The following is a 9934-nucleotide window of genomic DNA, read 5'->3' as shown; positions in this document are numbered from 1 at the left end:
GACAGGACTGATCATAACCGGAATTTTGACAGACTTACGACCAGATGTCGTGGAAAAGGTATCAGACTTAATCCAGAGAAAATGGAGATTGGAAAATCTCATATATCATTCTTTGGACAATTGCTTACTGCTGACGGTCTTAAGATGGATCCTTCCAAGGTCAAAGCAATCAAGGAAATGCCACCTCCTACTTGTAAGTCTGAACTTGAAACTTTTATTAGGTATAGTGACCTATTTGCAGACATTTGCTCCAAATCTTGCCGGGCTAACTAACCCTTTGAGAGCTTTACTTTCCAAGGACGTGGAATTCTCCTGGGATAAGCCCCAAGGTGAAGCATTCCAGAAAATCAAAGAGGTTATCACACAGAACCCTGGTCCAGTTTTGGTCTATTTTGATCCTAATAAGGAAATAACACTCCAAGTAGATGCCTTAAAGAATGGCCTAGGTGCTGTACTTATGCAAGAAGGAAGGCCAGTGGGCTTTGCATTTAAGTCTCTTACCCAAGATGAGAGAAACTATGCCCAAATATAGAAGGAACTTTATAGCATAGTTTTTACATGTAAGAGATACCATAATTACTTGTATGGTAGACATGTGAATGTCCAATCCGACCACAAGTCCCTGAAGGCCATATTTAAAAAAAAACCCTTTAAGTGCACCCCCATGGTTACTGCGTATGCTATTGCAATAACAAAAATACGACCTAGAGGTCAAACACATCAGTGGTCGTGATATTCCAGTCGCGGATACTTTGTCAAGAAAATTCTTACCAGACACTGATACAGATATATGTCCAGACATGGATATACATCTACATGCTGTTATGTCCAATTTCCCAGTCAGTGATCAGAAAATGAGACAGATCAGAGATGTTACCGAAACAAACCCACAGTCACGAACCCTAAAACAAACATTTCTTGAGGTATGGCCTGACCAACGTACAATGTACACAAAGAGCCAAGGAGATACTATTTTGGCCAAAAATGTTCAATGATATAAAAGAGAGAGTTATGGATTGCCCAGTATGTCTTGAACATAGGTCAGAAAATGTGAAAGAACATATGATTCAAACACCAGTACCGGATAGGCCATCGCTGACAGTTGCAACCGACATATTTACATGGCAAGGTAAAGATTTCATTGTACTAGTTGATTACTACAGTAGGTAATTGGAGCTTAGTCAGTTAACAAGCACAAGAACTCAAAATATTATCCAGAAATTGAAAAGCTACTTCAGTAGACATGGAATCCCTGAAAGCCTGATAAGTGACAATGCTAGCTATTAAACCTGTCAAAGTTTTGCTGACTTTGCTAGAGAATGGGACTTTAACCACAGAACGTTAAGTCCAACGTACAGCCACGTAAGTCCACACAGGCTGGTACGGATCCCTACATAGCACTTCTTGAGTACAGGAATGCCCCTTTAGCTTGTGGTAAGACACCTGCACAGCTGCTTTTGTCTAGACAGCTTAGGTCAATTTTACCAGTAACAGATTCCAACCTTGAACCTAGAATACCAGACAAATCGAGTGTCGACACAGAATGCAGAATATAAAAAAACAGGTTAAAATTTTACTAGGATAGATCTGCCAGACCCATGAAATCCCTCGAAAAAGGTAAAGGTATTAGGATAAGACAAGGTAAAACTTGGCAACCAGCTGTAGTTTCTAGTTAACGATAGATATTACATTGTGAGGACAGAGGATGGTTATATGTACAGAAGGAATAGACGCCATATATTAAAATCGCGTGAGAAACCATTTGCTGAGATTGATTTCCCATCACTTCCAGCTATCCTACCAGCTCCACTCATGAATTTACAAAGCCACAACCTTCTAGTCCTACAATTTCCCCAGATCCAATTAAGCTGGAAAATGTTACAAGCCCAGCTTCACCTGCCCTTTATCAAACTAGATCTGGATGAAATGTTCCCTTACCAGAAAGATTAAATTTGTGCAACATAATTAGTGGAACAGTGTTATGTCCCTGGAGCAATATCATACGATTTCACAGCTTATTCGTTTTGCAAGAGCTTGCTCAAAAATAGATGATTTCAATGATAGAAATCTACATTATCACCAAGAAATTGTTACAACAGGGTTACCGTTATCATAAGCTACGGAAAGCTTTTAGTAAATTTTACTACAGATCGTCGGAACTGTTAGAAATATACAATACGCCCCTTAAAACACTTTTAAAACTTGGACTTACACACGCGGCATACCATGGAGACCTAGTTGATAAAATTCGGAAAATTTAACATACCCCTTATTTTAATCAAATATTTGTAAAATTGGTTAAAACGTTTATCAAAAGAGGATACGATGCAAAAATCTTGAAGCACAGCGCTTGTTTAGTTATTGACCCCTCTACAGTTAATTGCTACGCTTTCCTATTTGATGGTGCGATGACTAATAAAGTGTAAGACTCCATGATGCTTTTCTCCTAAATCCTACATACAACGGACGGAGGGAGTTGATTTTTGTCTTACAGTTTTCTTAGTCGTGCCCTTAAAAGTTAGGCTCTTGTTGCTCTGACTTCAGACAAGTTGTTGAGTACATTGGTGTAAATATACCTTAAATTTACTTTAATTTTATGTTTTGCTTTATTTATCTGTTATTTTTGCACTAATGTTAGAGCCTTTCTCAACGGGGATTTTATTTACATTGTGTTGTTTAACTTGTTGAAAATAGGGTAAGTGCGAGGTTGGCATGCCCTAAACGCGTTTAAACCCCCAGTTTCCTTTATATAGGTTACTGACCGTTCCAAGGCGGTGCCCCTATTTTCAACTGGTTGTTTTGTCTGTCTTGTATTGTCTGTTGCGTATGTTTTCTTGTTTGTTGTAAGCGTTTTTCCTCCGCCTCACTCCCCTTATTGCCTGCTCCTTTCCCTTGCATTTACGCTACGTTTTGCATCTCCCCCTTTACTTTTAGTAAGTTTTTGTGGCTCCCCTTTGTTTTGGCAGCCGAATCCTAAGACGTTACTTGATTGTTTTTTTTTCCTACTTATGTGGGTGCGTTTGTATGCTTGTGAGTCTATAACGGTGCCCTACTGTTTTCTTATGTCTTGCTAGTTCGTTTTTCTATGTTATTCAGTTGATCGTAGTTGTATGTTTATCTTTGGTACATGAGTGTCTGCTCTATTGTGGTTTACGTTGTAGTGCGACTGTTTCAAAATAACATTGCATTCCCTTGTATATTCGTCTTTGTTCAACTTTCCCCTTCGGGTTCCTTCCCCCTCGCCCGACCCCATTTCGCCCTTTAATATTTCCGTCCCCTCCATCAATATTTAGCATGAATTAATATGTACTTGTTGGATGTTTGAAGCAACTCGTCTGAAATATTTTTCCATTACAGCTTCTTTTTGTTGTTGGCAAATGCGTGGCTCTGGTGCTGTGTTTTGGTGCTCTGTGCTTCCGAGAAATCTACTCTTACCTATTATCTTTTGAGATATTTTACTTATGATGTTGATAGTGTATTACTAAAAAGCTGAGGAAATACCTAGACAAAAACACGTACATGTGTCAGCCATATATTAGATTATAATTATGTGGAAATTACTAAGCTGGAAATTGCCGTGACATTGTAATAACTTGAAACTTGGATATATTTTGTGTTATCTTAACTTTATTACATTTATCTAGAATGGAATGTAACAGACCCACCTTGTCGTGTGAAACTGAATTTGCCGCACAATATTTTTCAATAAGAGTGCTAATTCAGACAAATGCCATTCATAAAATGATATCAGCTATGTATTTTTGTCTTCAAAAGAAAAGGGACGTTACATATTCTAATGTTTTAAAGGGACACAACTCCAGAATATTTATGATTATGTACTTCATACTAGTTTACTGTTACTCCATATATATATATTGCATGCTTCTACGATTCAAGATCATTCTATTGCTAAGCTTACTTCATCACTTTCTACCAACACAATATAACACAATGTACGACTTCAAGTTCAAAATCATTTCTAAGATTAATTTCATTCATCATTTCGAGTTTTATTGTATAACTGTGAATATTTTGCATTTTGTTTTTGTTTGTTTACATTTCGCCTAACATATGCACACTGCTGTGACCTCTAGACCAAATGTTCATTAGGGAAGTTCTTGCAAGTGTTTCTGTAACGTTGACGAAAGCATAAATATGTATCTCGGTAATATGAACCATTGAGACAATGTGAATGGACCACAATTGAAGATAAATTACTGCTTGTTCAATATGCTGAGTACCCATTCATCGAACTGCGCGTTTTAGGTGAGAAATATAGGATTGAAATGGGTTAGTGCATTTTTCCGTTCATGAACATGGTTCTTATAGTATACCTATGGGTAGGGTATAACATGTATAGTGGTCTGGTGCCAGTGGCTAACGTAATTAGGTTTTGACCTTCAGTTAAACAGGCGAACCATTGTAGTACACGCCGCATATAGTACATTTACTCGCTTGGCGCTCAGCATTAAGACTGGTCAGCCCGGTATAATGTGACCGGGTGAAGTATCATGTCACTTGTCTACGGCGTGATATTCCAGTGAGGCAGAACTATAACGTTGGGCATTGTGCCCACTGCTGCAAGTAGACACCGTCGTTTATATGACTAAAACATTGTTGATAAAGACGTCGACGATAAACCCGAACATCCCCTCCCCCTCCCCCCGCTGACACAGCACAACCATGATTGAGCTTTAAGCGGCGAAATTGCATGATCATACCGCATGAAGAGTCATTGGAACATAGCACCCCACCTCAAAAAATATGTGAAGATGTTTAACAGGCGTGTACCTGGATGATTTTGAACTGTACGTCAGATATAAGCAGTATATTTACGAAACAAGCAGAGATGCTGCGAGTGTGGGGGAGGTGAGGGAGGGGGTCTCCATTTCCCGGTGTATTGGTTTTTTGGGGGCCTCCCTTTGAAAATGTAGAACGTTTTTCGGCAAGAGATGCGTTCTCTTGCTATATTCCAACGTTAATAGGCCTATATTTTGTTTGCCACATTTGTACTACATATTACAAAGATTATCATTTAAATTCATAGTTTATCACACCGCTCATGCAGTATTCGTGACAGGGTCTAAAATTGCAAATGGAGCAGCCCCAGATATCATGAGGAATATAACCATTTTTTTGTGTAGAGTCCTATGTAACTTTACCCTGGAAAGTGTGTACTTCAGCAGCTCAACCGCTCTGGCATGATACTTGGCCCGTACTAGTATTCATTAATAATCTCATCTAAGATTTCAAAATGTTTGTTATCTATTTCGCAGATTTTTCCTTGAATTACTTTGATACAACTATAAATAATAAAATGAATTATGCCAGACTTGTAAATTGCTCTATACAATACACTCCTGGACACAAAAATCTAAGTTAAATGTAACAGTAGATATATAGTTATGTTTCAAAATATTTGCGTCACTGTCATTCTATGATATATTTTATTGTGCAACTGCAAAGACCCGCGCAGGCATTTGTTTCACCAAAGAGACCTAAAATGTGTTAGAGTAACTGCATCTAAACTCTTGCCTAAACCCAACTGCAACACATGTGAACTAATCGCATATTCGAACCGTGTGCAAAGCTGTTATTATCATTATTTATTTATTTCTTCAATATCCTCTTTAATGTGAAGATTGCATAAGCAATACTCACACATTAAGGATATACTAGTTTTTTGTTGTTATCATTTTTGAAATCTTCGTCAATCTTTAATTTAATGCATGATTTCTGCATTCGCGTTTTAACAGGTTTTTGATAAATGTATCTACCCACACATCGCAAATATTTCAAGTTTTCTCACGCAAAAAGTAACTTGTTTCTAGTTAACGTAAACAACATCTAATATTGGCAAACGCAAATTCAAACTGCGTAAATTGCTAAATGGTATTTCGGTATCCAGATTTGGATATAGATTGATAGATTTAATGGCAACCATCAAACAAGAGCTGTCAGCTGACAGCGCGCTCGACTATTCTCAGTGCTTGATAGTATAATATAAGTTATGAGTTAAACTTTAACATTACAATAAACATATTCTAAGTCGAAAAGTGGCCATAATTCAGTCAAAATGCTTGATAGAGTTGCTTCCTCCTTTTTACAGACTGTGGTCATGATGGTAAACAAGTATGTAAAATATCAAAGTAATATCTCAATGGACTTTGAAAATATTTGGGGTGGTACGCAAACTTTTAACATTACAATAAGCATATTCTAAGTCGAAAAGGGGCCATAATTCAGTCAAAATGCTTGATAGAGTTGTCTGCTCCTGTTTACAGAATGGGATCATGATGGTAAACAAGTATGCAAAATATGAAAGCAATATCTCAATGGACTTTGAAAATATTTTGGGTGGTACGCAAACTTTAACATGTGTGACGCTCACGCTAACGCCGACGCCACGGCGAGTAGGATAGCTCCCCTATTCTTCGAATAGTCGAGCTAAAAATCTTCAATATCACGCTGTAATCACAGTTAAAACAAAACTTCATGTTAAATGAAATCCTACCACACATAGTTTTATTTTATACTAACTGACGAAATACTGAAAATTATCAGTGAGATATTTTCCTATAAAACCAAAAGTTTGCATATATTTTGATGGTTCAATTTCTTTACTCGTCTACCGATTAGGGAAGTCGGCATGATTTACTTTGCCTTATTTAGGTAATAACCACTATTGTACTGAATAACACTACCTAAATAACGCACCATTCTATTTTTAAAAGTACACAAATATCGCTCACTTCAAAGCCGAACTATAGGTACTAATAAACTTTGATAATGTGGCAGTTGACCTGAATACAATCGACACTGTTTATTGTCCAATACAGGTAAATTCAATAATTGCTTTGCAATAGATCTATGACGGATTATCTTTGAACACCCCTGGACTTACTGGACTCAACTGCCACATTATCAAAGTTTATTAGTAGCGCACAGTATTATAGCGTTTAGAAGTGAAAACAAAACAATAACATAAAATCAGTTCAATACACTAAGTTTGCGATTTAGTCAGTGATTCTTCGTTGGCCGAGCGGTTACGGTATTCGTATTATACCTTTTCATCGGGAGTTCGATCCCCAATTTTTTTTTCATTTTGCATTTCATAATTAGTGCAAGTTCGTTTTTCTCTGGTTTCTAATTTATAGTTTTGTTTCTTATTTTCGTATAAAATTGATAGTATCTATAAATCAATCAATCCTAAAATTATGGCCAAGCAATGCTTTTATTAAAGTGAAGTTTAAGTGTTATAAAACTTATAAAACTAACTTGCACAGGTTTAAAAATATCACAGGAAAGCTCTGACACCACGATGTGTGGGCTAGTCGCTTTAAATAAGATATTTAGATAAAAAGCAAATTTCACGAACCTCATCACCAATATTCGGTATCACTTTGCATAAGTAGCCATGGTTATTTCGTGGATGCATACTGTTACACAATATGATGAATAAATCCGAATTTTGTCATAAAGTATCGGTCTTTATTTAAATCTGCAAGCATTTAATAAACAAATAATTCGCTAATCTTCACAAATTAACATAAAGAAAAACAGAGTTTGTTTTCAGTGTGATATTGAAACATATCATCACCAATAAAGGAGAAAATTCTGATATTTTCACTCAGGCTCCGCCTTTTTGAGTATATTGAATCGTCCTCATCGGTGACAATATATATTTCGGTACCACATTGCAAACAAACAAATGATCATAAATTATTATTCCTTCTCTTGAGAAGGAATATCTCAATTCAATAAGTCACATTTGACTGAGCTACTGATGTTGACAGCTGTTGTAATTACAAGCTGGCCAATCAAACTCCGTGACCTTAGAAATAACCTCTGACGTTAAACTATTCTTTCTCAATTGAGGCGACTCATGGATTACACAATACTAAACCCGAGGATGATTAATTGATTCTTTTATTTTCCCCTCAACATAACATATGTACATTCGCCAGATAGACATATATCTGCAAATTTAAATGTACTAAACAACCAAATATTATCGTTACCTTCAAATGCATGGTTAATATGTGAAAACAAACACCATTGTGACCCTCTAATTATGTGCAATGAAATACACACATCGAATCAGGTCAATGTCTTATTGCCGTATTTACTCTACTGAAAGAGGTAACAGATTTAATTTGTTGTTGGATTTAACAATTTATGTTAAATAACTAGCGTAAATACTTACCTGATAATTTTTTGGCAGTATAAAACAGACATTGCAACCAAAATTTTACAAGATGGTCATTTTATATTTATATAGATGTGCCCTAGAAGGAACTTTTTGTATGCTTTAACTTGTAAAATAAACAATTGCAGGACTTAAAATGACATTACAATCTAACACTTCTTTGGTAAATGTCAAGTCTTCTGACTTTCGGTTTTCAGATATCATTATATAGATATAGAATATTATATTGAATGTCTGTCTCTATATCTGTGGTATCTACACATTCTCCAGTCTACATTTATAATTTGATGTCCATTATTCTTTACCACCCATTTCCCACTGTCGTAATGTTAGCCTAGCTTTAAAGGTGGTTAATCACATAAAACCATCATTTTATGATTTTTTTGGATTTTTTTTTAGTATAATCTGTTTGAGATTTATTTAATGCACAAAAAGACCAACAATTAAATAGCTTTAGATCCCTTTAAAAATTATCTTTTATTGATTTACTGGACGAATAGTCATTCATGCATATCTATGAACGATATAAATTAATGATATATTCTATAAATATGTCCAAATGTTTTCGAAGGTTTTTGATGTGACTGGTACTAGGCCTCAATAAAAATATCCACATTATATATTGTATAAAGACATGAAGGAGAACCAGCTTTCATATGTCACTGCGTCTGTCTATCGCTTTGGAATTAAATTTGATTGCCTTTCTGTTGTTACTGAAGGTAAGTATGAATTGATAGTTTTATAGTTTGAAAACTTGGTGTTGTGTTATAAACTATCAACAATACAGGAAAACATGTGTAGGAACTGTTTTTTGTACGTATTTTTACGCCCAGGTCCAGATGACATAGTTTTTGTTGCCACGTTGTATGTGCGTAGTACTGTGTTGTGGCATTTGATGTTCTTACATTCTGGGCAAAAAGTTGTTTATGTATATCTATGAATATATAAATTAATTATTTGTTCTATCAAAAGGTCCAATTGTTTTGGAATTTCAACGTTAGAAAGATATATGAAATACCAGTATCCTTGAAGTTGACCTAGATCATTGATTAATGGATTTGTTAACATTTCTTTTGCTTATGAAGTTATATATGCGATAATATAGCTTTTATTTTGAAAATTGTTCTTTAGAACGCATGCACAGAATATGTTGTAATACATTTCTGTGTTACTGTCTGGTTTTTGTTGATTTTAAAGAATTTTTGTGAGCCTCCTAGTACTTTCTGTTATTTAATCAGTGTTGATCCTTTTTTTTTTTGTAAAACAAGTCGGTTAAATAAATATTTAGCATGAAACGATAAATCTCTAATCCGTAGCTTTGATTAGTATTAAAATTTACCCCCTTGTTACTTATACGTCCTTTGCATGTCAGAAACTAAAAAGCAGTTTACTATGTCCTTCCTCTAACAAAAAGAGGTAAATATCTTCTTTTAACCATTCAAATCAGTCGAAACTATACAACAGACGTGCTGATTCAGTCTATAGACTCTAGTTTGTTTATGAAGGTTTGTATTTATGCAAAACACTTGCGTAATTTCGCCCCAGTCAACGTGTCCCCAATTTTAATATTTTCGTACCGATGACAAGTCAGCTTTGTTATCTTTGAATGTTATTGTTTAAGAGTTGGCCGGTATTTTCCAGGACAGGGGTGGCAACAAAAAAAAACCCAGACAAATATTTAAAAAATCAGATTGCATCGCCCCTGCAGGAATGGGAATTCCCAAA

The sequence above is a fragment of the Mercenaria mercenaria genome, chromosome 3 (genome assembly GCF_021730395.1).
Source record: "Mercenaria mercenaria strain notata chromosome 3, MADL_Memer_1, whole genome shotgun sequence".
NCBI classification, from domain to species: domain Eukaryota; kingdom Metazoa; phylum Mollusca; class Bivalvia; order Venerida; family Veneridae; genus Mercenaria; species Mercenaria mercenaria.
The sequence above is the reverse complement of the archived record's forward strand: the minus strand, read 5'-3'. Positions refer to the sequence as shown.